The 24,907-nt window shown below is 48.5% G+C and overlaps 1 protein-coding gene across 1 annotated transcript in view; it reads right to left on the bottom strand.

Moving 5' to 3' along the window:
- LOC138489428 (zinc finger protein 135-like) overlaps window positions 1-23,235 on the bottom strand; it is a 29,417-nt gene extending 6,182 nt beyond the window's left edge. Inside the window, exon 1 of the mRNA XM_069617145.1 lies at window positions 23,097-23,235. The gene's annotated coding sequence lies outside the window, so the exon portion shown is untranslated. The remainder of the gene's footprint in view (window positions 1-23,096) is intronic.
- Window positions 23,236-24,907: the final 1,672 nt, after the last annotated feature.

Genomic DNA, 24,907 nt, shown 5'->3' with positions numbered 1-24,907 from the left:
GTTCTAATGTAGGCTATTGTTGTAATGTACTTGATGCAGTACTAGGAGCTGGCATGGAATGCTGTGAGAGCTCCTGGAATGTTTAGATGTGAGCCTAGCCACTGAGTTCCAACCTGGTCAGCTGTGCCTGGGTGATGGGACCCAGTGGTCTCTATTATCTCTATGTAGCTTTCTCTGAGTTTAAGAGCTTATGCAGCTTAGTAATAAAGAACTACTAAATAACCTAAGAAGCCTACAGAAGCTGCTTCGTAACAGCTAACATATAAGAACAAGCTCAATTCATAAAACCAGGAGTAGATATTACAAAAGTGCAAGTTCATGTGTTTATTCAGAGGGCAAATATGGGTTATCAGTGAGGACCAAGTGGGAGGGGGATAGAAGGGAATGTGGAGAGTGTCTAAGGCAGTGGTATTCACATTTTTTAATGCAGAGCGCCCCTTGAGTAAATATAGTGTTGCTTGCCCCCCAAGATGCCACATTTGCTTTATTTTCTATTATAAGCAGCCACCGTAATGCCTTTTTGAAGAGCCTCACACCCCCCTCTTGGCATCCTTCGGGCCCCCCTAGGGAGGCCAGCTCCACAGTTTCAGACCACTTGTCTAAGGGAAGGATGGCACAGTGTGTACAAGGGAGGAGGGGCAGAAAGCTCTGGAAACTGATTTATTACTTTATAATAAAATCAATTACAGTAACAATCATTTTTATATAGCACTTTTTGATCCAAAGCATCTTACTTAGGACATATTACCATACATCAGTATTAGTAGTAATAGAATAGATCATCTAACACTACTGACCTATTGACTGTATATTGCACACTTAACAGAAGCTAATTTGGGGGATATTTACCCTCTCCAACTCTACCCTTCCCTCTCCTCTTTCTTAGCTAAGTACAGCATGACACGATAACTCTCAAGACTCGGGCAGAGGAGGTCCCGTTCCTACCATCGCCAATGTATCAGAAATGTACTTGTTTATCTCAAAATATATTCAACCTTTTTGGATTTGGTCCCGTTACCGAACACTGTTAAATCTCAGTTTTAGTTCAATTTCTGTCCTCCTAGAAATTTGCTGTGCACAAGCTACATCTGTTTTAGATCATTCTCTTTGTATCAGATTATTTAATAAACCAAACTCACAAGGTCACATGTTTGTGATACATACATGGTCCGGTGTGATAGTTTGTCTACATTTCTCTGCTACATGGATATGTATTGAATTCCAATATTATGAACATTCTATAATGGTGTCCCTTTTCTATATGCTCTTTCTTGATTTTGTTCTTGCAAAGCCATAGGCAGAGAATTCCAAAGCCGAGCGGCCACCACCAAAAAGGCACAGCCCCTGGTCCTAGACCGATAAAAACAAGGAACTTGGATACGGAACAGGGAAGTAGAGTGCAAAAGACGAAATTGAACTTTACCTGTAGGTACCCAGGATCAGTGTCATAGAAGACACGGGGCACAATGCCTTAAATTTAACACGTTGTGACACAGGGAGCCAGTGAAGTGAGGCAAGAATAGGAGAAGCAGATGCTCGAAACGGTGCCACTTGGCAACTCTAGCTGCAGTGTTGTGCAAGATTTGAACGCTGTGGAAAAGACAGACCGGTTGAGCCAAATACAAAGAATTGCAATAGTCGAGAGATCCAGAAACAATAGAAGATCCCACCAGAGGGCGAAGATTCACAGGCAAAACAATTACTTTCTGCAAGATTTTGAGGTTAAAGTAAACTGACTGACAGCGCTCATTTGTGTCTTCAAAGACAAGGAAGAGGACAGCTTAATTCCAAGATTTTTTACCACCTGAACGGGCTTGGCCAAAGGGCCAAGAGCACAAGACCAAAAGTCTGATGTCCAGAGGGAGCCACTGAAAGGGCAGACCACAAGGACCTCAGTCTTATCGACATGAAGGCAGAGCCAGTTGTCACTCATCCAGGTATTAACCGAGAGAATACAAGCATGGCAACGCGCAGCCACAGCCTGCTGCATTAGATCCAGGTGAAACAAAATCTGTGCATCATCCGCATACGAATATCAATGAAAACCAAAAGAGTGAATATGTTTAACTAAAGGCCGAATATAGATGTTAAAAAGAAGAGGAGAAAGTGCAGACCCTTGAGGGCCCCACATGAAATAGGAGCAAGAGAAGAAACAAATGGAGAAAGAATAAGAGATTGGGACTGACACGATAGAAAAGAACAAAACCAGGTGAGAACTGACAGGGGACGCCTGTTGAGGACAGCCTGTCAAACAAGATGGAATGATCGATAGTACTGAAAGCAGCTGACAGATCTAACAAAATCAGTGCCCTGACACCACCCTGATCCACCAAGCACCCCACGTCGTCCACAGCAGACACCAGTACTGATTCCTTGCCCCGCCTGGGCTGAAAACCAGATTGAAAAGAATCGAGAAAACCAGAATCTTCCAAAAAGGAACGAAGGAGAGGCAGCACCAAAAAGGAAGCAGAGATATAGGCCAAGAATTTGAGAGAACAGAAGAATCAAGAAAAGGTTGTTTTTAATATTGGAATCGCCAAAGTGTGTTTAAGAACAAAAGGAATATAATTATTTGCAAAAGAGAAGGTAACTGCGGATGACACCAGAGGGCCAATAAAAAGGGATAATCTTTTTAAGAAGAGTCAACGGGATGGGGTGCGAGGGAGAAGCAGATTTAAGACCATTAGTGGCCCAGAGAACAGAGACCTCAAAGAGTGGAAACACTACCAAGAATGAGGAGGGATACGAGAACCATTAGAAATCGCAGATGGTACCGATTGCAACCCAGAGTCTACAATTTTCTGATGAATTGTGACAATCTTATCCAAAAAGAAATCAGAAAGGGAATCACACAAAACTTGAGAAGGGATAATAGTATAGCCATGGAAGCGGAACACAAAAGAATGGACTAGCATAAACAACTCCCTGAGCTGGTTGACAGCGGATTCCAAACACTGAAAAATAGTAGCGTTTAGCATCAAAGATAGCCACCTGATAAGCAGCTGAGGCTTTCCGTAGGGCCGGCAGAGCATCCAGGCAATAGGAAAACCACCACTTGAGCTATGCCTTCCTCTGGAGGAGCCAAAAACCGGCCAACTCAGCAGAGAACCAAGGCTCAGAGAGGAGCCTAGAAAGGTTTTGATTTTTAAAGGAGACAATGAATCAGCCGTGGAGGAAAAAGCTATGGAAAGAGAAGAGAAATCTACACAAGAAAGAGGACAAACCACGCCAATTTTTTCTGCAATGTCAGAAGTAGAGATAGGCTGCCAACTGTGATACAGTGAGCGGGGAAGAGCTGCGGAACTAGAAGAAAATGGAATATTAATAGCAAACGGAATAACGAAATGATCAGACCAAAGAATAGGAAGAAAAAGAAAAACAGTAACAAAGCCTAAAGAAGCAAATAACAGGCCGAAGGTGTTACCCTGCATATGTGTTGGACGATCAAACAACTGAGGGACATCAAGATCGGATAAAGAAGAGGTCAAACGAGCCGCTTGCAGATCTGAAGGATCACTGGGGTGTAGGTTAAAATCACTAAGGACAATAAGATCAGAAAAATGCAGATTATGATTCTCGATGACCTTCCGTAAAGGCCAAAGTGAATGTGCAACCATAGAAAGGAGGACGAGAAACTAACCAAAAATGAATTACTCTAGCTGGAGAAATAGAAATCTTCAAAAGTAGTGCCTTCATATTACGGTCATGGATGAAAGAGATGCGCAGGAAAACTGATCAATAAATCATAGCCACACCAACCCAGACTTGGGGGGAGAGGTCTGTCCAACCTCAGGATACTATAATCCGAGAGAGCAGCAAGAGCCAGACTCGGACCAGAAGCTTAATTAAGCCACATCTCTGAGACAAAAGCAAAAATCAGGATTGTGTTCACGGAGAAATTCATGAAACACAAAGGGATGTGTCCCCAACAAATGCGTGTTAAACAGTAAACACTTTACATGTGCAGACCACACAGTAGGATCTGAAATAGGGGGCTCAAGCACACTAGGACACCCAGAGGGCATAACCGTCATGTGGGGGGCTAGTTGAAACAATGGGGCTCATCACGAGTCCGGCGGTAGCCGTGCCGGTAAAACCGGCAGGCTGCCACTGGACCCGTAGGGATTTACGGCTCCTGACTTGCCGGATTTACCGGGACATTACAGCCCAAGTGATCCGGTAATTCCGGGAGCCGGCATTCTGTAATTCCCCATTCCCGTGGAGCGCAGCATAAAACGCTACCGTACCTCACCGGAACGGCCCTGCATGTGGAGCACGGTTAGTCTTGGTTGGAGCGCAGCAGAAAACGCTACGGTACCTCACCGGAACGCCCCTGCATGTGAAGCACGGGTCCGTTTTGGTTGGTGTCTGTTTTATTTATGGTATGATAGTATTTGTAGCATGCTCGGATTACCTAGAATGCATACGATTAGGAACTCTAAGGGACAACCATAGGATCAAGCATAATAGGCTGAACAGCAATTTCTGATGAATTAAATATTACTGTGCATCAGCCATACACAACTATTTATGGTCGTATACATTTAGATTCTTTGGAAATAAGCTTTTCGTGACATCATTTCCTTCTGCACTTCCAGAGATGAGGCAATTAGAAAACCATGAAGATCTAAGCCCACATCCCAAGGTGGAAAGCTTGCCCTCAAAGTAAGAGGAGCTTAAGGAAAGCTGCAGAGGAAAGGCTGAAACCTTTTAGGGATCCTCTTAATACAGAAATAGCATTCACTCCCACTAGATCAAACAGAAAACCAGAGTCAGACACAGTGGTTAGCGGGAGGGCTGCAATGCCATCACCTATCTTCACATCCACAATGGGAGGCAGATGCACTCATGTTCCTGTTCCTCAACAGTGGAGACTCCAAATGGACCCAAGGACAGGTGTAAGATCCAATCTGGCTCCAATGCTCTACGCTACAGTAGAGGGACCTATTGCAGAACATGAACACACACCAGTGTGATCGACGCTCTGCCCTACTCTTCAAGAGGAGAATCAATGTGAAAGGGAGAGTGAACGACACCCCTTAGACCATCTGAATGACAGCGGCTTGCACCCCTCCCCTAAGCAAGTAGAGCTGGAGTTTGGGAAGAACTATGCATAGCTGGTATTTTGCCAAGAGGGCTAGGAGTGCAAACATTATGGAACATCCCAGATGTGCAAGCCAGCACCAGGAGCAAGGAAGAAAGAACCCCCTGATCAGGAAACAATGTTCTTGACATCAGAATATGAAAAACAACTCAAGGAAGATGAAAGTTGATCCTCTCTTTCCAACCGCTGCAGCTAGTGGAGGAAAAAGAGATAGGGGCTCTGCCCCCCTCAGTGAACTTTCACGCAACAAAGTGTTGGGTCCTTAATGTGGGAGGAGAGTGGATTCAAGGATCCCCAAGTCCCAGGACGAGCAAAAGGAACAGAATATGGACACATGGGTAGTCCGGTAACAATGGCGCACGGGGAAAGCAGTGCTGCCACACTGGGATTGGACAATGCAACACCATGGCATTGGTTAGTAGCAGGGAATGGCACTGTGATGGTAGGATGTATAAAGCATTACTGCCCATGGGGATAGTCGAGGGGGTGGAGGCAGTCCACAGGGTTACTCGAGTATTGTGTGCAGCCCTTTGTTACTACTGGCAATTTTAGAATACTCAGTCACCCAACAATGGACACGAGTTGGAGAAAAAAGACTGAGGGGTCATTACGAGTTAGGAGGTAGCCATGCCACTATTAGCGGCATGGCTACCCCCTTACCGGGTACCGGGTCCGGGTTCCTTGAATGAGGAATTAACGGGCCATTCCGACCTTGGAGGGCCCGGTAATTCCTCATTCAAGGAACCCATCCCCATTCCAGCCCCGATAGGGCTCAATGGGAATGGGGAGGGAGCTAATAACGGCCCGTTAATAACGGGCCCGTTGTTAGCACCCTGGTCTGCTTGCGGGACCCGCTAAGGAGACTCGTAATGAGGCGGTGAGGGGTTGACAGCTCCGGCACCGTTAACCCCTTACCGTCTACGTTGTAATGACCCTATGAGTGTGTGACAGTGTAATGGCCTTGCTCAACACTTGGCTAGAGACAGCCCCTAGGGTCAGTCCTGGACACTAGGGTGAGAACAGCAGGTCAAAGCTCAGGAAAGGGAGTGTGTTCTGGAATATATGGGACTGACATGCACGTTTCACCCTGCCTGGGTCCTAGAGAAGGGTAATAACCTGGCTATGTGCCTTTCACCCTGCCTGGGTCCTAGAGAAGGGTAATAACCTTGCCATGGGCCTTTCACCCTGCCTCGGTCCTAGAGAAGGGTACTAACCTTGTCATGCGCCTTTCACCCTGCCTGGGTCCTAGAGAAGGATAATAACCTTGCTATGCGCCTTTCACCCTGTCTGGGTCCTAGAGACGCATAATAACCTTGCTATGCGCCTTTCACCCTGCCTGGATCATAGACACAAGTAATAACCTTGCTATGTGCCTTTCACCCTGCCTTGGTCCTAGAGAAGGGTAATAACCTTGCTATGCGCCTTTCACCCTGCCTGGGTCCTAGATACAAGTAATAACTTTGCTATGTTCCTTTTTATGGCAGAGGAGAATAGAAAAAGAGGGCAAGAGATGTAGCAAGCCCAGGGAAAATAAGCCTTCCTAAGTGCCAGCAATGGGAGCGAGGCCCTCTACTAGAAAGAAGGTAAAGGGCAGGGGGCAGGAGGTGCAGCAAGTCCAGCAAAACTATGCCTTCCTAAGTGCCAGCAATCGGAGCGAGGGCTCTGGACTAGAAAGAAGGTGAAGGGTAGGGGGCAGCAGGTGCAGCAAGTCTAGCAAAACTATGTTTTCCTAAGTGCCAGCAAAATTGACCGAGGGCTCTGGACTAGAAAGAAGGTGAAGGGCAGGGGGCAGGAGGTGCAGCAAGTCCAGCAAAACTATGCTTTCCTAAGTGCCAGCAATCAGAGCAAGGGCTCTGGACTAGAAAGAGGGTGAATGGCAGGGGGCAGGAGGTGCAACAAATCCAGCAAAACTATGCCTTCCTAAGTGCCAGCAATCAGAGCGAGGGCTCTGTACTAGAAAGAAGGTAAAGGGCAGTGGCAGGAGGAGGTGCAGCAAGCCCAGGGAAAATAACCCCCCCAAGTGCCAGCAATTCGAGCGAGGGCCCTGGACTAGAAAGAAGGTAAAGGCCAAGGGGCAAGAGGCACCGCATGCCCAGGGAAAATAAGCCTCCCTAAGTGCCAGCAATGGGAGCGAGGGCCGTGCACTAGAAATAAGGAAAAGGCCAAGGGGCAGAGGGCACCACATGCCCAGTGAAAATAAGCCTTCCTAAGTGCCAGCAATGGGAGCGAGGGCTCTGTACTAGAAAGAAGGTAAAGGGCAGGGGACAGGAGGAGGTGCAGCAAGCCCAGGGAAAATAAGCCCCCCTAAGTGCCAGCAATTCGAGCGAGGGCCCTGCACTAGAAAGAAGGTAAAGGCCAAGGGGCAAGAGGCACCGCAAGCCCAGGGAAAATAAGCCTCCCTAAGTGCCAGCAATGGGAGCGAGGGCCCTGTACTAGACAGAAGGTAAAGGGCAAGGGGCAGGAGGTGCCACAAGCCCAGGGAAAATAAAAGGTGATCTCGTGGTTATATCGGATCTTGATACAGTGGTAACACGTATAGGTGTGGTGTGCACACTCCAAAGACTAACCAGCAGCTGTAAGGTGAATTGGCCACTTTTCAGATAGCAAAGTTACAACCAACTTCAAATGTGAACATGAAAAACAGAAGATGTTTTTATGTGAACACCATTTAAAAAGCCTACAGGCACTAGAGAGACAGGCATATACTACATAGATGTCTATTGGCCGCCAGATCACTGCAAAACAGAGTTGGAGAAAATATTGATGGTGATTAATGCAGCCTAAAGAAGCCTATGTTTGCCTGGCAGATGTGTGGCTATGGTCCAATTATATCCAGACTCATGTTAACTTTCATTATCTTCTCCACAGTCCACCCATGCCAGGTGGCAAAGTCTAATCATCCCACAAGCTGGATGGTGGACTGAGATAAATATGAAACACTACTCTGTCAAAGGGGAACACTATAATACAAATGGATATGAAGTTACAGCCAATACCAATTTTAATGCAAGAGCGACCATTTGTCTTCCCTGCCGCTGGTCGGCTGAAGCAGATAAAAGTCACATCTGCTTGAATGCATGTTTCTCTATTCAGGCAAACAGCATATGGTCCCGCTCCACGCTGAATCCCGCTCTCATTACTCAAGTGAGATTCTAATACCACACTCACATGTGGGGAAGCGGAGTTCTAAGGGCCGGGCTGCATCATAACCAGTCACATTGAGTCCTGCTAAAAAGGGACGCATGAGGGCAATGGGAAAGTAATCACAGGCACAGACTGTTCCTTCTTTCAGAGACAGCCTATGAGAGCTGGTGCCCAGAAAATACACACGCTGCCATCTGGGGGCAAACCCCGAATCCTGTGCTCTTCCCGACATGACTTCCGGGGGACGCAGTATAAGAGGGTGGGTCCTTCCTTATGAGGTGTTTCTGTTTGGATCCTGACAAAGGGCATAAGAATACATTACCCTGCTAGGATGAAGGACAGTGTCCTGGAGGTATTGTTCCCAACTCCCACGGCTAAGAAAGTGCAGAAGAAGGCTGTAGATTGTGTAAAGTCCTTCATTGAATCCTCCATTACCTTTTAAGTCCATTAAAGTCCAAGGGAATTAGCCATGGCACTGCTGTTACTCAGCAGGTCCACATAATGTGGAGACACTTTTGATCCCGACATGATCTGCATGACCACCTACCACCCCACCACCTTCCCCCCACTGCTGGCACCATGTCTGAGGTGCAAACCACCAACACTAGTGCAGACACCAATGTACCATGGAGCAGGCTACTGCATAGGACACAGACACCCTACCTGCTGAAATGGCAGGGCTGTGTCAGGCACCACAGAGTCCACGACTCCAGCTTCCCCTGTGTGGCAGATGGCCTTGGACTCATCCCCCCTGCCAAGCTTCTCGACCATTCACACCATTCCCTCCCCCTTATCAGCTTGCCGTATCCTCAACTGCAACCATCCTGAGAACACAGAATCCCCTCCTGTGGATGAGGAGGCACACGGACACCTGTTGACTGGCAGTGAGGGGGAAGGCCCCCCATCATGATACAGCACACCCTCAATGACATCTGGGAGAGGCTCCCTCAGATAGAGCAGCACCAGGAGAGGATGGTGAGGATTGTCCAGGAACAACTGGGCCACTCCCAGGCAATGCGGGATACTGTGCATGGTGTGTAAGGAAGGCATGATATCAACAGTAAGACCGACTCAAGTGACCACAGTTCGAGGGTGTTTATTGAACTTCAAAAAAAGGGTTTGAAAAATACCTATCTAATCCTAAATCTACAGATGGGAGCAAGCTACGACCATCAAATAATAATAATGCAGTCCTAGTGGTGTCTTGTCAAAATAAAAAGGGCCTATACTAAAAACAAAACGATTTCCAATCCTTATCTCTAAATACAAATAGCATGGGGAATAATATTATGAAAAAAAAAGAATTGTTCAAAATGATATGTCAGGATATTCAGGCTGTTGGCCTCCCTTCCCCACGTTTTCAGCACAGGACAAGATGGTTCACTCGAGCATAGTACAGTCTCTGGCTTCTTTAGCACAAGGATACTGTTCGATCATTAGCATCAGGACCTTCTGTACTCAATCTCTTTACTTCTTAAAGTCTCTTTTTTAAGAGAGCCTGATGCAACCAAACAAAAAACGACAAGTTATGTTCTTCTCAGGATTTTCACAAATATTTACTTTAGGTGATTCACTATTCACCCAAATCCGTCTCGGATCTCTGTAGTACAATGTTCATTCCTTTCGGATCCCCCTCAGTTGGCTTCAGATCCCTTTTCACAATGTTTGCAGGATATTCTATTTGGGCGACTCTCGGTTCACCTCGGACCCCCCTCAGATCCCTTAAGCACACAATTAGTCTCTCTCAGCTGGACTCGGACCAATTTCAATTTACACCAAGTATCGAAGACTTTCGAATGTGCACAGGGTTTGGCTTGAACTGTCGCAGGATCACTTTGATTTTATATTTCCTTATCTTTGACCTGTACCACCTTTCGGTTGGATACCTAACAGAGACTTTCAAATGAACATCCACACGGTGTCAGAACACCTGGTTTCAAATCTTAGCTTCAAAGTTCAGTCACTCATCTGCTGCTTAAATTATATTTGCATCACTTGCCACATACACTTTATGCACTGTTCTCTTCAATTTCCTTTATACAATGTTGCCGCTTGCAACCTTGGTTTCCACACAGACTCGTATGTTATCAGTCTCCCTAACTCACCGGCTGTGCTCACTTCTCGGTGTTGCTTTATTGTAGGAGCCAAGGACAGTACCACGGCGGCAAATGCTTCTTCCCGCCTTGACTAACGACACAGGAGAGCCCCGGGTATCTCAGACACACAATGCAGGATTCTTCAGCTTTAACTCCGTGTCTTACGCTTCCTATTCGCAAAGGCTCATTAAAGTTACGGTCTTTCGTGAAAAGGTGAAGGTCACTTCCCTCCTTGCAATCCTCTTCGGTCTCGCCATCTTTCGCATTGTATTAAACTGCCATCTTGGAACTGCTGTTTCCTCGTGCGCTATGCCTTGCTCAGAGTGTGTGTGCTTTCGTGCTCCGTCTTTTATCCATGCGGTGAAGTGTGATGGAACTCAGGTGTGTGTAATGATCAATAATTGCCTGACCCTGCCTGACCACTGAATTGGGACATGTCAGGTATAAAGCTCGGGGGTAAGTCTGTTTCCCCTCACAATGAGTTGTCCGTGAGAATGTGTTTGTGTCGGAAAAGGGGGGGTTTGAGTCCCCAAGTATCCTACATGGTAGGATGGGGTAAAGGTGTTACAGGGAAGGGGAGATCACATCTCGCCATCCGGTGTCCCACTTCCACTCTCCCAAGACCCCTCATCCAGGTGATCCTCAGCACTGGTCCACCCTCAGGAACTGAATCCAAAAGCAATGGTCATGTCCTGGCCACCTGGATGATAGATCCACAAGGATTATCGGGTGAGACACCTTCAGGTTTCTCACAGGTGCCTCCAGTTGGGTGGCCACTGCACTGGACCATCTGTGTCAGCGTGCTGCTGACAGCACAGCAAGCAATACACTAATAAGCCAAAGGGTCCGGGAGTTGGCAGAGAATACGTCCACCACCAATGACAATGTTTCAAGAGCTATAACCCTCACACAGCAGCACATCTGGGGCTGTGAAGCAATTCTGTGTTGGCCCCCCAACAGAGAGATCTGTGGTGAGCACACCACTAAGGCGGCAAGAGAAAGAGGTAGTGGACACACTGTGACTGACCGCAGAACACAAGGGGGTGGGGAGGTTATGGAGTTGGGGATAAGGATGTGGGAAGAGTATGGGGATTTTGCCTTCACATAATAAACCACTTTTTCAACTTAACACAGGCAAGGACAATGCTTGTTGAGTGATGGTGTACAATTTAATTACTGGCTATATACACAAGAGTGAAGTAGGTGCAAAGAAATTGGACTAGAAATAATGGTCTATGAGTTCGCGCCGGACCAAACAGCCGTCCCTGTCTTCATCACGGTGACTGCGTGGCAGCACTACATAATCTGCATGGGTTTTGTTGTCCCCTGGGGGAGGCATGTCCACATCTGGAAACAGCAAAACATCGCTTGATGCACATGTTGTGCAACATGGCACAGACAACAAAGATTTTCCCCACTTTCTCTGGGCTGTACACGAGCGCCCCTCCAGTCAGGTGAAGACACCTGAAACGTCCCTTCAGTAGGCCAGAGGTCAGCTCGATGCAGTTTAGCCTGGATATGGCCCTCGCTGCAGGCCACCTCCTGCGGTGTGCGTGGATTGCGCTGCAGTGTCATGAGGCATGGGAGATGTGGGTAGCCAGTCACCTGCAAGGGTAAAGGGCACAGTTGTCAGTAACAGTAAAACAAGGATGTGTTGCATTTGCCCATGGCATGTTCCTCTACAATGTCTAGTTGACGTTAGGGTGCACTGTTGAATAACAGGGTTGTATATCAATGTGACTACTTGAAGTGTCATGTTCCATGTTAGTGCATACACAATTTCACTTTGGGAAACCCTCTCACACATCTCCCATCTGCCGGTTGTGACATTCATACACCGACAGGATTTGCAGTGTAGTTGCTGACAGTTATTCCAATGCTGTGCTGTTATGAATGTGCCCATATGGGGGTACGAGTGTTAATGAGCCTTTAAATATGGTCTGTGTGTTCCTGCTCTTGTGCAATGACATTCATTATTTGCTGCGTACATGCCATCACTGTATGGCAGTGTTGTGTTATCTTTGTGCTGTTGTAAACAGGGATATTGCCTGTGTATATATGGTTTCCCTATGTTTTGTGGTACATGTAGTTCTCAGCTTGTCCATTACTTCCTGGATATGGCATTGTGCTATACTGACATGCCACGTGTCTGCGGGTTGGCTGCTGTGCTGTGTGGGGTGGGAGGGCAGGTCCTGCATGCACAGTGCTTCGACAGGGCATGCATTGAGTTTACAGTGTATTGTGTCCCTTATTGCATGTTTCCATTTAACATATCATGCAATTTTGTAAGGTGTGATGGCACTTGCATTTACCCAGTGTCTATACAGGTCATTACGACCCAGGCGGTAAGTACACCAACTTTACCACCATGGTGTAAACTATGTTTACACCATGGTGGATGGCGGATTTACCGCCCCATTCCAAGGTGAGTGGGGCGGTAAATCCCCATTTTCCATTTACCCTTCCCCATTCCCATTTTTGCCCCATAGGGCATAATGGGAGTGGGGAAGGCGCTAATTACGGCACCGTAAATTACGGTGCCGTAATTAGCACCAAGGCGGTTTAGCGCCATGGATTTTAACGCCTGCTAAAAGCAGCCGTTAAAATTGGAATCAGGCGTTACGGGTTAACGACGGAGTTAACCCTTAACGCCTGAGTTGTAATGAGGGCCTATGTCAGTGGCCCTTGGTGCCTGTCCATGTAGGCAGGCTGTATACTGTTCCGCAGGAGCATGGCATCATGGCTGGATCCAGGACACTGGGAGAAGCATTGTGTGATGGCGAGGTCTGCATCACAGGTCAGTGGTACACTCATTGAATGGTACTGCTTCCTGTTGCGGTGTACCTCTTCCTCTGCCAGAGGGCCCACAAAGGCCACATGTGTGCAGTCCAGGTCTGTCATCACATTGGGCCGCCGAGAAGAATTGTGCCTTTGTGGCATGTATATGTGCCGGGATGCTGGACAGGGGGATAGGGTGGGGTGCATCCCGCAGGAGTGCATCCAATGCCTGCACGAGAACAATGGAAGATCTGGGCTGCGAAATGCCTTGCAGCATGCCCACAGTGTGCTGGTAGGTGTCCGTAGCAAGGAAATGCAGCACCGGCTTGAGCTTCAGCAGCAGTGATGGGGCTGTTCGGATGTTGATCCTGTTCTGTATTCCGTCCTGGATCATGGAGAGTAGCTCAGTGATGGTTCCTGTCTAGCCGGTAGAAAGGGATGAGCTGACCATCTATTAGTGCCCAGGTTGATGGCCCGACCACGGAAATGGGAGCTCACTCTGCATGGTGTCTCCTCCACCTCTCTGCACCATGTGTTCTATGCTACTGTTCATGCATTTACTCCTTGATGAGGTGCTGAATATCCAGGTTGGCTATGGCTAGTGCCTGTATGGTATTGGGAAAGGTGTGGGCCTTATATACTCTATCTGTGTCCATTGGGTGCACCCGTGGCTTCATTCCACCACCTGTTTGAATTTTCCTCTGCCTTTTGGGTGAAGGTAACTGCACTGTGGTTTTGGCGGAGTTACTATAATTGTTTGGCAAAACTGAAACTTGTAATACAGCAGAGTTACCATTCTGGTTTCTGGTGCCAATTTTGCTGGTGCAATAACTGCCAGAACATGGCATGATTAGCTCCAGCAGTAATTCCGTCTGCGGCCCATTTCGGCAGAGTGGTAAAATAGTAAAAGTGGCAGAAGGATTGACACAACTTCTGGTTTGTGTCTGGTTTTTAAACCAATCGGGCTAAAACCTCCTTGGTTTCCTTGAAATCCTCTAAGACATTTCATCTCAGGTTAAATGCATGCTGGGGAATTCTTTTCTCCATTCCTGAAGTATGTAGCCACCTTGTGTGGGTACATTTCGATTTTCTTTTTCTTTTCCATTTTTTCTTTTGACCTTTTGGGACTGTCCCTATCCTAGAACACACCTGCCTATTACTACATTTATTGTTAGGCTAGAATACTCTGTTTTTTTAGGGTGAATTAGAGTCTACACCATAAGTGTTTCATGGGGATCCCTGGCATGAGTACAGACTGTGCGATCCACGGCAGTCTACACATTAGAGCTAGCAATTCCCGTGTTAACCTAATTTTTTATTACAACACCCAATAGATCTTTTAATTTTAACATTTTTAATTTCCATTTTTCCTCACGGGTCACTTTTTAGTGCATCTAACTCTGTTCCTGAGGAAGGCGTTACATATATACATCTACGCCGAAATGTGGGATACACCTGCTTTGGTAACATTCTGGCAAGTGGGTGGCAGTCGGCTGTGTTCTAACTCTTACAGCCACCTCACATAGACCCCGAGTAGATTCACGGATTATCCAGTATAATCCTGTAGGTTTTCTTCTTTTTTGTGTCTGAATAAATTGTACCATCTGGCAACAAATGTAACCATTGGGTTGGTTTGCCTGTCGTTTTGGATATGGATTTGTTATGAATGATCAAATAACAACTCAATTGTACCAAATGAATTTGTGCATGTCAAATGATTTCATGCTATTATTTTAAATGTTTTTGGTCTGGTTTCTTTTACTTTAGCATGTTCAGTTTATGTTGAAGAGGTTGGGATTATTAGTTTTTCTTAATCCCAAAAAGAACCGTAATTTTCTTTGTTTGTATATTTGTTGACTTGTGCTAATAAATTGTGATACAGATCTTTTTTCAGATTATAGTGTTGTTTTGTTTCTTTAGGTAGCACACTGTATGCATCTGTGTACTTTTTCTGTTAGAAAGATAAAGTGGAAGATAGTTCAAAAAATATGCCCGGCATATATTGTAGACTAGGAGGCATATATTGTAGACTAGGATGCATGTTCTAGTAATTAAAACTAGAATGTACACCACTTTCCTATTTAGGAGAGCGTTTGGAGGGATTTCCTTATACAGAGAGATAGGATGCAGTTAATCGTTTTGACTTCTTCTTACTTGATAGCTAAGGCATGACAGGCTTCCAGCACCTGTGCGCTGCGAGTGCATTCAGGCCTCCAGCACCTTTGCGCTGGGAGTACATTCATTCCCCCAGTGCATTTGCGCTGGGTGTGCCTTTAGGCCTCCAGCGCCCGCGCGCTGCAAGTGCATTCAGCTGCTGAGAGTACATTCAGGCGTCCAGCACCCATGCGCTGCGAGTGCATTCCGGCCTCCAGCACATGCACACGGCAAGTGCATTCATGCGCTGTGAGTGCATTCAGGCCTCCAGCACCCAGCGATGGGAGTGCATTCAGGCCTCCGGCACCTGCGTGCTGCAAGTGCATTCAGGGCTCCGGTGCCCGCGCGCTGCACGTGCATTCAGGGCTCCGGTTCCCGCGCGCTGCAAGTGCATTCAGGGCTCCGGTGCCCGCGCGCTGCAAGTGCATTCAGGGCTCCGGTGCCCGCGCGCTGCAAGTGCATTCAGGCCTCCAGCACCTGCACGCTGCAAGTGCATTCAGGCCTCCGGCACCCGCATGCTGCAAGTGCATTCAGGCCTCCGGCACCCGCACGTTGCAAGTGCATTCAGGCCTCCGGCACCCGCACGCTGCAAGTGCATTCAGGACTCCAGCACCCGCGCGCTGCGAGTTCATTCAGGCACTGAGTGCATTCAGGCTTCCAGCACCGGGTGCTGCAAGTGCATTCCGGCCTCCAGCACCCGCGTGCTGCAAGTGCATTCAGGCACTGTGAGTGCATTCAGGCCTCCAGCACCTGCATGCTGCGAGTGCATTCAGGCCTCTAGCACCCGCACGCTGCAAGTGCATTCAGGCCTCCAGCACCTGCGTGCTGTGAGTGCATTCAGGACTCCAGCACCCGTGCGCTGTTAGTGCATTCAGGCCTCCAGCACCCCCGTGCTGCGAGTGCATTCAGGTGCTGCAAGTGCATTCAGGCCTCCAGCACCTGCATGCTGCGAGTGCATTCAGGCCTCCAGCACCCGCATGCTGCAAGTGCATTCAGGCCTCCACCACCGGGTGCTGCAAGTGCATTCCGGCCTCCAGCGCCCGCACGCTGCAAGTGCATTCAGGCGCTGCGAGTGCATTCAGGCCTCCAGCACCTGCATGCTGTGAGTGCATTCAGGCCTCCAGCACCCGCACGCTGCAAGTGCATTCAGGCCTCCAGCCCCGCACGCTGCAAGTGCACTCAGGCCTCCAGCACCCGCACGCTGCAAGTGCACTCAGGCCTCCAGCACCCATGAGCTGCGAGTGCATTCAGGCCTCCAGCACCCGCACGCTGCGAGTGCACTCAGACCTCCAGCACCCGCGAGCTGCAGGTTCATGTAGGCCTCCAGCACCCGCAAGCTGCAAGTGCATTCAGGCCTCCAGCACCCGCGCGCTGCGAGTGCATTCAGGCCTCCAGCACCCGCGCGCTGCGAGTGCATTCAGGCCCCCAGCACCCGCGCGCTGCGAGTGCATTTAGGCCTCCAGCGACAGTGCGCTGCGAGTGCATTCAGGCCTCCAGCAACCATGCGCTGCGAGTGCATTCAGGCCTCCAGCACCCGCGCGCTGCGAGTGCATTCAGGCCCCCACCCAGCACCCGCGCGCTGCGAGTGCATTCAGGCCCCCACCCAGCACCCGCGCGCTGCGAGTGCATTTAGGCCTCCAGCGACAGTGCGCTGCGAGTGCATTCAGGCCTCCAGCACCCGCGCACAACAAGTGCATTTCATAAGCTAAGGCCATCAAAGGTCCCATCATTGTGAAATAACCAGCAAAGAAAAAGCATGTACACTACTGTTCCATGGATAGAAATGAAAGTGGATCACATTGCTGCCTTTCCATTTACCAGAAAGTGCATGAAAGGGTCAGGAATGTCCCGTCATGCAGTGCCCATCTCTCTGCAGCTGTTCCAAAAGGCAAAAGGGAATCCTTTTGTTTTCTGCATGCTTGTGATTATAGGTTGCACTTTGCGCAAATCAGGGGGCCTTTGTGTACATTTTAAATGGAGTGAAAAGGAGCATTTGAGTGTGTCCATCTATTTTGCACCCATTTGAATGCCCTTAGTGAAGTGAGTGGGTGCATTTTTTGAGCGTTTATGATGACATGCTCATCTCATCACTTGCGCGACAATAAGCTTAGCAAATCTGCTCATATATGTATCGGCGTATAGCTGTTAATTACAGTTCTTCCTGATTCATAGCGCTACACATAAAAGAGGTTACTATTAACCAATGGTACACAAATTACCAACTCAAAAATGAAGGATTGGGTTGGCCCTGCTAGGATTAAAATATGTGAAAAGCGGCTGGAATATACAGTACAGTGAGTTACTCTGTCAAGTATGGTCATCACAGGCACAGGTACTCACTACCATCAAATGCCAGGTACTAAGCCATTCAGATCATATACTATGTTTTGCCATCAAATGCCTAGAGCTCAAGTCATATGACAGGTTTTTAAACAGGAACTTTGGTACTTATAGAACAATTCATATATTTATCAAACTCACACGCATTCACTCTACTGACAGAGAGGTACATGAAATGCCCAGGTGCTCCCAACATTTCCAAGAACTGCCAACAAACTCCCAACTTTGATAGTGTGACGATTCACAGGATCTCGTCTTTTCGCCCCAGAGTGGAGCCATCCCTGTGAGGTAATGGAGGTGAGGCTGCTACCCAATAGTCCCCCTAGGGGTGGCATTCAGGACCATGAAGGACCTCCAAATACCTATTTCCCCATAGGCCATGACCCTGGTAAAGCCATCTAACATCCAACCTAACAGTGCTACTATTAGTTGCTGTAAAGTCTCACATACCTCATCTTCAAGATCTCCTTTGGCTGAGACGAGAAAGAGCCAAGGAAACATGCAGAGTAATCACGAACTGTGTTACCAAGAGACTGCGACGAGGTAGACCCAAGGAGGCATGAAGATTGCATCAAGAACATCAAATAAATATGTTGACATTAGGCTTTGGCGTGCCCAGCTATATAACGCAAAGACTGAGGAAGGACTCATTTTGTGGGAAAGTAGACACAGCTCTGGGGGAAGCCGGCGTCCATCCCGGGAAGTTTAAAACCAGGGCATCCGAAGTGCCGAAAAACAGTCGGTCTTCAGGCAAGAAGCCGAGAGGAGCTGTGCGAGCCCGTGCGAGACCGACTTGCTACTGAAGTGGTAAGAATCCAGTGGTGGTGTGACCTCTAAGAGGTGGACCTGGTGAACCACTAACAACACCAAGACCACCATGGAAATGGTTCTACATAGCCACATCGACCGAAGAGATGCAGCAGAAAAGCATGCAGGGGACCTGTGCAGAAGCAACACTGACCTGCGACTGTGGGATGAACCGGCCAAAATCCCCCATCAAGATGAAGGTGACAGGAGCTATTAGCAAGCTGGGTGAGGTGTGGGGAGGTACAAGAATCAAACATTTGTCTGGAGTGAACTCCCCATTCCTCAGGAGTGATCTCCCTCCTTACAATAGTGATACTCAAAGAATTAACAGTCCAGCATTCCTCAGGATTTCACTCCCTAGTCACAGTAGTGATATCCAGAAAACCAAGAGTCAATTCTTCTTCGGGGGTAATCTACATTGTCACAATAGTGACACCCAGTGAATCAAGAGTCAAGGAAGTCAGGCTCATGGGAGCATCCCAGGAGAATGTTTCCTATATAAAAGGTAGGGTCTTTTGAAGGTAGAAAGCACTATGTGTGATGAATCGAGACTACGTTCTAATGTGCTCATCACATAGGGCGTTCTTGATCATTTCAATAAATGTCATGCTTATGAGTTTAGAACGCTGGAGTATTTTTATGGCAAGATAGGTGGAGTTGCAGCAATCAATTCTGGTAGAAATAAAAACATTCACCAATTCACCAAAGGCCCTACAACTAAGGCTCCTGTCTGAGCCTGTCGGAGCATGGAGGAGCTTGTAGTCAATATGTTCGAATTCTGCCCAAGTAACGCCCTGGCAACATCATTGGTAAGCACTAAGAGCAGCTAACTTGCGCTTTTGCTGAGCAACGCATCTCTAACGTTCTCACCAAACTAAACTCGGAGCATAAGTCTCAGGCCAACCATCCACGGGTCTATGGCACCCCCTGCATTGAACCTACCAATCGTCGAACTCGCAAAGAACTCACAAGTGCTTTGCAGGCCTCATCCTCTTGGGCGTTAGCTGCCTTGTGCTATGAAAAGTGCATACTAGGAGCACCTGAGGTGGAATACCTAGGCCAACGTATCTCCAAGGAAGGGGTGAACCAGAAAAGAGACAGTCTGCAAGCTATTGTGGAAGCCCCAGGTCAACATCAAAAGAAGATCTGCAATCGTTCTAAGGAATCGCACATGACTATGTGAAATTTGTACCCAGGTTCTCCGAGATGACTTCCCAGCTGCAGGAACTACTGAGGAAGGGAGCAGTGTATAAATGGGACACGCAGAAGACAACATTGTTAAATGTGGTAAAGTCAAGGATCGTGCATGCCCCATGTCTCAAACCGTTCAACCCGATGTGGGACACTTATGTGACGACAGACGCCAGCACCTATGGCTTGGGTGCCACGCTCACTCAGAGGAAGGGAGACACAGAAAATATAGTAGCCTTCGTGTCCACAGCACTTTCTAAAGTGGAAAGAAATTACTCCACAGTCGAGAAGGAGATGCTGGCATGTGTCTACGTCGTTTGGTATTTTAGGACATAGGCGTGGGGCACCAAGTTACACCTGGTCACCGACTACAAGCCATACATATGCTGAGCCCTGGAGGGAATACAATAGCAACCCCCAGCCTAGCAAGGATAGCAGCAAAACTTCAGGAATATATATATGAGTTTGTGCATGTTGCAGGGTGGAAGAATGCTCAGGCAGACTGCATATCCTGACTACTAGACCGCAGTACCCCAGGGACCACCTTCCTCAAAGATGAATGCAATGTAGCGTCCATCAGGGACCTAAGGTGTCATGAGTTCATGGAGATGAGAGAGTCCCATTGGAAGGAGGAACATCTGCAAGACAAAGCACTGAGCAGAGTGGCAGACTGGGCTACGAATGGGTGGCCCAGTGAAAGATCAATCCCAGAAGGCCTGCGCCCATACTGGAAGGTCAATGAAGAGATTGTGTAAATGGACGGACTGGTCATGACGGGGGAGACCAGGTCATTCCGACCAGGGGAATGCGGAAAATCATATTGTGCAGAGCCCATGACGGACATTTAGGCAGCAACATGACAAGACGGAGAGTGCAGGATGCATACTGGTGACATGGATCAGGACCTCTGAACCACGATCGAGAGGTGCCACGAGACTCAAGGTGAGGCCGGCGCCCATAATCCCCATGGAAATTCCCAAAGGAGTTTGCCAAAAAATAGGGTTTGACTTCATCAACCCACCTGACGCTATGTCCCTTGAGCATAGGTACGGGGTAGTAATGGTGGACTACCTGTACAAATGCGTGGAGGTTGAATTTGTACCAGACATCACTACCGTCATTGATGTGCTAAATGCGGTGTTCCATAGAGAAGGGCTTCCAAAAGAAATTGTGACAGACGAGAGTGTCCAATTAGTCTCCAGAGAGATGGACATCTTCCTCAGGAAACACAACATACGGCAGTTAAGAACAGGCATCTACCACCCGCAGGCAAATAGCCTAGTGGAAAGAGCCAATCACTTTGTGAAAGGCACCTTACAACTCGCCAGTGCAGCAGTAATGAACCCTTACAAGAACGTTAAAGAAGCACTGGCTGCCCATCTGCTCACCCCCAACGCCGTCACCTTTCCAAAGTGCGAGAGGGAGAAGGGCAGTATCCACGCTAATACCCCCATGGCTACGCAAAGTCAGGAAAGATGATGCCATGGACATGAGCATAATAGTGTGGAGGATACAGAAAAGCAAAGATGAGATGAAGGCACAAAGTGACATGCGCAGAGCGGCCCACCGCACACACGTCAAGAAAGGGGACTTAGTGAAAATACGAATGCCCCACAAAGACCCTACAACCGGCTCAAAACATAGTCAGTCAATAAAAGTCATGCAGAAAGACACGAACCACAGCTATATAAGTGATGGCAAAAGGTAGAATCTAGAGAGGATGGCCGTGTACAAAAAGAATGAGCCTGAGAGAAGAGAATCTGCACGAACTGTAGATTCAGATCTGTGTGACAATAGGAACAGAGAACCCGTGGCAGGAGGTCCAACTAGAGAGTCTAATGAGTTGCTCCACTCCAGTAGCAAGCACCCCAAGGAGAAGGTTCCAGCATCACAAGGATAAGAAGCACAGGATGCTGATGCTGTAGAGCCAAGAGCAGCAGCCAGAGAGACTCGTCCCCAATGAGAGAAGAGAAAGCCAACCAAGTACAATGACTTTGCCCTGGAGTAGGACCAAGCTGCTCCAACAAAAGGAGGTGTGTGGGGATCTCATCCCGCGACAACTCGGTGATGCAAGTCTTGCGAGATGATGCGTGCAACAAACAAGAAGCAAGTGAAAGTAAATAGGGGAGCGTACCAGGCAGAAGCACAGCCGGGCGTTTCTCCTGCTGAAATACCCGAGCTCCAACTGGCACACAGTCTAGACAGTGTTTGGGCTACGAGCAGTTACACAGCCTGCCTCTAGGTTGCTTATTGCCCCCCAGGACATAGGTGTGATGAACAACACCAGGAGGGCTTAAACCCAAGGCAGTGAGAACTGGCTTGGTTGCCTGCAGACTCTGAGCTTCCACTTTGAGTACCTTGTTGTCATTTTGTAAATAAAGCCCATCACCCCCAGCATATTGTGTTCGTGTTCATTGGACCACCACACTGGATGGCTTCCTCGCATGGAAATGGGGAAACTTGAGGGCTTTGTGGATTTTCTGACAGAAGCTGTCAGCTTTCATATCACATCAATAAACATAGAAAATAATAAGTACTGCATTGCTAGCAACATATAACAAAATCCACTGTTAGCACTATTGTATATCTAGTCAACATTTCTCTGCATGCTGGGAATTGTAGTTAGAGCCCCATATGTAATAGGACTGGGGAATCTACATGTCCCAGAAGCCAAACTGTTGTTGGATAAAGGTCACAGATGCCACGTCTCTCGAGTAACCCATGGCCATGTGTGAGAAAGACATCAAGTTCTTGTTTGCTTGGAATTCTGGGAATTGCACTTTAACGTAATTACCAAAGGGGGTAACCCGGACCAGGTGGCCATCTCACGCAGGGCCATGGGAATCTGGACCAGGTGGCCATCTCACGCAGGGCCATGGGAATCCTGAGGTTACCAAAGGGGGTAACCCGGACCGGGTGGCCTTCTCACGCAGGGCCATGGGAATCTGGTTCAGGTAGCCATCTCACGCAGGGCCATGGGAATCCTGAGGTTACCAAAGGGGGTAACCCGGACCGGGTGGCCTTCTCACGCAGGGCCATGGGAATCTGGACCAGGTGGCCATCTCACGCAGGGCCATGGGAATCCTGAGGTTACCAAAGGGGGTAACCCGGACCGGGCGGCCTTCTCGCGCAGGGCCATGGGAATCCTGAGGTTAACAAAGGGGGTAACCCGGACCAGGTGGCCATCTCACGCAGGGCCATGGGAATCTGGACCAGGTGGCCATCTCACGCAGGGCCATGGGAATCCTGAGGTTACCAAAGGGGGTAACCCGGACCGGGTGGCCTTCTCACGCAGGGCCATGGGAATCTGGGTCAGGTGGCCATCTCACGCAGGGCCATGGGAATCCTGAGGTTACCAAAGGGGGTAACCCGGAACGGGTGGCCTTCTCACGCAGGGCCATGGGAATCCTGAGGGCTGTGGAGATGGCTGAGGCGAGCCTCTTTTGATGGGTTCAATATGAAGTACAGTGGAAACAGCTCACCTCCTGGGAAACCTATCCAGGCCTTTTCCACAGCGGCCTTGAAGGGGTTTCTCCGCAGTGGCCTGGAGCAGATCCCTCTCTGCAGGATTCAGAGCTGGGGAAGCAGGAAACCTCTCTACCCCTGGAGTGATCCGGGTAACACCGCGGCACTGCGGCTGCGCAAATCGAGAAACTGTCAGTGCTGCACTGCGGCTGCGCAAGTCAAGAAACATTCATCGCTGTATTACGGCTGCGCAAATCAAGAAACACCTATCGCTGTACTGCGGCTGCGCAAATTGGAAATCTCGACAACGCTGTACTGCGGCTGCGTAGACCATGAAAACCAATCCGTACTCTACGACTGCGTACGTACATAAAAACTGCGGCCGTGTACGTCAAAAAAACACTGCGGCTGCGCAGATTAGGAAACAGAATACAGCTGTACTGTGCATATCAGGAAACACCACAGCGTTGCCCTGCGGCTGCGCAGGTCCAAAATACTGCTCACTCAGACATCCGCAATATAAGCAGCACAATCCGCCCAAACATGCGCAAAGACCGGCTGTGAAGATTAAGGGCCTCATTACACGGTAGGCGGTGAGCCATGGCGCTATTAGCGCCATGGCTCATGCCGGTAAAATACCGGCACCGCCTTGGCGGAAAGGGGATGTTGGAGGGGCGGTAAATCCCCCTTCCGCCATTGCCCTTCCCCATTCCCATTTCTGCCCCATAGGGCTCTATGGGAATGGGGAAGGCGCTAATTACGGCACCGCAATTTTGCGGTGCCGTAATTAGCTCTTTTGGTCCCTTAGCGGGTTGGTATTTAACGCCTGCAAAAAGCAGGCGTTAAAACTCCAACCCGCTAAGGGAACTCGTAGTAAGGCGGCAGGGATTTACCGGTACCGGTATTTTACCGGTGCCGGTAAATCCCTACCGCCTACCGTGTAATGAGGCCCTTACACCGGTCTATTTAATGTTCTGACACTGCACACCCCTCCCCCCAGGGGGCATTCATCGGCTTCAAAAGCACCGCGGGAAGCTAGGGGGAATCTAATGTAATCTCAACAGCCGTAGATCAATTAAACACCCCCTTCACAGGCCGGTCGTTGGCCATCTCACCCTAGGTACACGTGCGTATATGACTTACCAGTGATCCATATCACTGCCACTCCTAGTGCTTGCATTGCTTCCTACATTCCAAAATGAAAAACCTGTTGATCTACGTTATCGCAAGCCCACGCCCACACTTTCGCAAAGGGGCAGTGATGTGGGAGTTTTGGTTAAAACGCACCGAGTTCATTTTTAAATGAGAGTGTACATAATGTTACCCTAACATGGGCATATTTATAAAAATAAAACGGAATTTACTACGATCCATGTCACCAAATGTTTATTTTAAGTCAAACAGCATAGTCATATGTTTAAAATGATGATTGCAACATAATAAACTCAGCTGTTTTTCATAGCAATTCAAATTGTGTAACTAGTTCTGCAGTGCTTTATGGTGCGTTTCCCTGTGGACTCAATGGGACTGGGATTTACGAATGCCGCCGGACGACTTACAGGACCGCCGGGGCTGTAATGCCCCAGTTATTACGGAAAGTCAAGCGGCGGTAAATCATCACGAGACCAGAGGTGGCCTGCCGGTTTTACCGGCGTGGCTACCGCCAGACTCGTAATGAGGCCCAATGAATGATGAACAGTAAGAGCGTTTACATAGAGAATGGACAAATGCGCTAAATGACAGACTGTCCTTAGTAAATATGGATGGGATGCCACCCTAGGCATATTTGGTATTCACCAAAAGTAGGAAACAGAACATGGGGGTGCAT

Source organism: Ambystoma mexicanum, chromosome 9, assembly GCF_040938575.1.
Source record: "Ambystoma mexicanum isolate Mex_15411 chromosome 9, UKY_AmexF1_1, whole genome shotgun sequence".
Classification (NCBI taxonomy): Eukaryota; Metazoa; Chordata; class Amphibia; order Caudata; family Ambystomatidae; genus Ambystoma; species Ambystoma mexicanum.
The sequence above is the reverse complement of the archived record's forward strand: the minus strand, read 5'-3'. Positions and strand labels throughout refer to the sequence as shown.